Here is a 2,496-nt window from a genome sequence, read left to right on the forward strand (position 1 = left end):
GAACACCTACTTGGTGACAATCATGCTGGCTCTGATAATCTGATTCCTCACAACTGTTCTGCAAGGGCCTAATGCTACCCTCTCTACCGGTTCGCCTATTCAGCATTCGCTGAGCTTTGACTATGCGCCAGGACGTCTTTTACAAATCTGTCTCACTAATCTTTGCAGGAAAGAAACCTCTACAAAGAGCTTTATTATCCTAGTTTAGAGGATGAAATGGAGGCTCAGAAAGGGTAAGTCCACTGACTGCTAGGATAGTAAGTGGTGGGGACGGGATGCAAACCAGGTATTTCTGACTCCAGGGCCTTCAGGGGTTGTCTGTGCTTGTCTCTAGAAGGCCATGAAGGTTTGGGTACTCTGTGCACACCTGTGTATCATTTCCGGAAGACACGGGTTGGCCAGCTGTCCTGGGCACCTCCAGCACACGCAGACTGCAAGCTCCATGAAGGCAGCCACTGGTCTCCCTTGGTCATGGCCAGATCCCTTGCGCCTGGACCACCGGGCCTGACACAAAGCAGGCATTCAGAAAACGTGTCAAAAATCACAAACTATGTCAGCTGAGCACGTAAGAGATGGCAAATGGAAAGCTCTCAAAGGCAGACTGGATATGGGAGGTGGCAAGAACGAATGTGTGATGATTCCGGGTTTCTGGATATGGGGAGTAGAAGCTCCTGGAGGGCAGGGTCTGGGAATGTCATCAGTGTGCTGTCTTCCCAGGGCCCGATATGCAGCAGGTGCTTAGTGAATACTCGCTGAAGGAGTGGCACGTGGGACTAGGGCCACTTCAGAGGTGCGTTTCCTTCAGGCTTCTTCCCTCCCTAGCAACCTACAAGCCACACATTGAATGAATGAATAAACAAATGAAGTTACGGGTTAGGAAGGATTCATCCTGTTCAGAGGTTTCCAGCCCCAGCTGCACACCTGAACTGCTGATGAAGCTTTATAAAAACAAACCAAAACAGGCTGGGCCTGGGGGCTCACGCCTGTGATCCCAGCATTTTGGAAGGCTGAGGTGGGTGGATCACCAGAGGTCAGGTGTTTGAGAACAGCTTGGCCAACATAGCGAAATCCTGTCTCTACTAAAAATACAAAAATTAGCTGGGCATGGTGGTGTCTGCCTGTAATCCTAGCTATTTGGGAGGCTGAGGAGGAGAATCGCTTGAACCTGGGAGGCAGAGGTTGCAGTGAGCTGAGATAGAGTCACTGGACTCTAGTCTGGGTGACTGGAGCAAGAGTCTGTCTCAAAAAAACAAAAAACTCTAATCAAGAGAAGAGAACCTCAGTCAAACCACAGTTTAACAGAGTGCGGCCACAGCCTGGATACTTTTATTTTTGCACCATCATCCTAATTTCTGTATTTTTAGCAGAGACAGGCTGCTCCTGAATGCCTGACCTCAAGTGATCTGCCTGCCTCGGCCTCCCAAAGTGCTGGAATGATGGGCGTGAGCCACCATACCCAGCCCTAAGCCTGCACACTTTTAATGACTTTAAAGCACAGCCAGGGCTCAGAATCACTGATTTAGGTCATGGACGGCAGACACAGATTCTCACGCTATCCTTCAGCCAGTGCCCACGATAGGGGAGACATGGTCATCAATCTCAGGTCTCAGGAGTCTTTGCTGCCATCATCAGTGGACCGGAGCTGTGGGATGAGCTGCAGTGGAGCAGGGCGGGTGTCAGGGAATTTGAACCTCGCCTGCGCTTCTCTGGGCTCACAGGGCTGGAGCGCCTTTCCCAGGAGCCCACCCTGGTTTCTTAGGCAGCCCCTCCTCTGTGCAATTACTGCCCCTGCTCACTTCGTGGTATTTTCCCATCATGCCTGGAGGGCACTGAGCATCCTCCAGCCCATCACCTCCACAGTGAGGGGCTCCGAGCAGGGCAGGGTAAAGCACGTGCGTGCCAGGCAGGTCCCCTAACATGCACATCGTGGAGTGTGGCGGAGGCAGCTGGTTCCTGCCCACCTTCCCCGGGCAAAAGCTCCTGCTATTTCCTCCTCCACTCCCCAGACCCACTCGAGCCTCAGACTCTGCCCACCAAAGCCGCTTCCTCCCCCATCCTGTGACAGATGGAACAACCGTCACCGGGGCGTTAAGCCTTCCTGCCAGGGAAATGTGGACATGGGGGATTCGGCGGGCTCCCGTCCATCTCATCCACAGCAGTCATGAGCACTGTCACACTCGGCTCTGCCACTGGCTCTGAGGGGGGATGACCACTGTGCATCCCAATTGAGCAAACCAAGACCCCAAGACCCCAAGAATCCAGAGAAAATTAGATCAAGATGGGTGATCTGGGACTCCCCAGCCAGAGCTCTTCCCCAGGCCCACCATCCCTGGGTCTCCCCCACCTAGAAGCTGACCCAGCCCACACACGTTTCAAGGATGCATGCCCCCCCACCTCCCGAGAGCTCGCCCAGGGCCTGGGAAGACCAGGAGTGTGAGGAGGACGGGAAACCAGCCTAGGGGGCAAGGTGGGTAGCAGGTGAAGAGGAAGAGAGAC

Source organism: Cebus imitator, unplaced genomic scaffold (assembly GCF_001604975.1).
Source record: "Cebus imitator isolate Cc_AM_T3 unplaced genomic scaffold, Cebus_imitator-1.0 Scaffold266, whole genome shotgun sequence".
Classification (NCBI taxonomy): Eukaryota; Metazoa; Chordata; class Mammalia; order Primates; family Cebidae; genus Cebus; species Cebus imitator.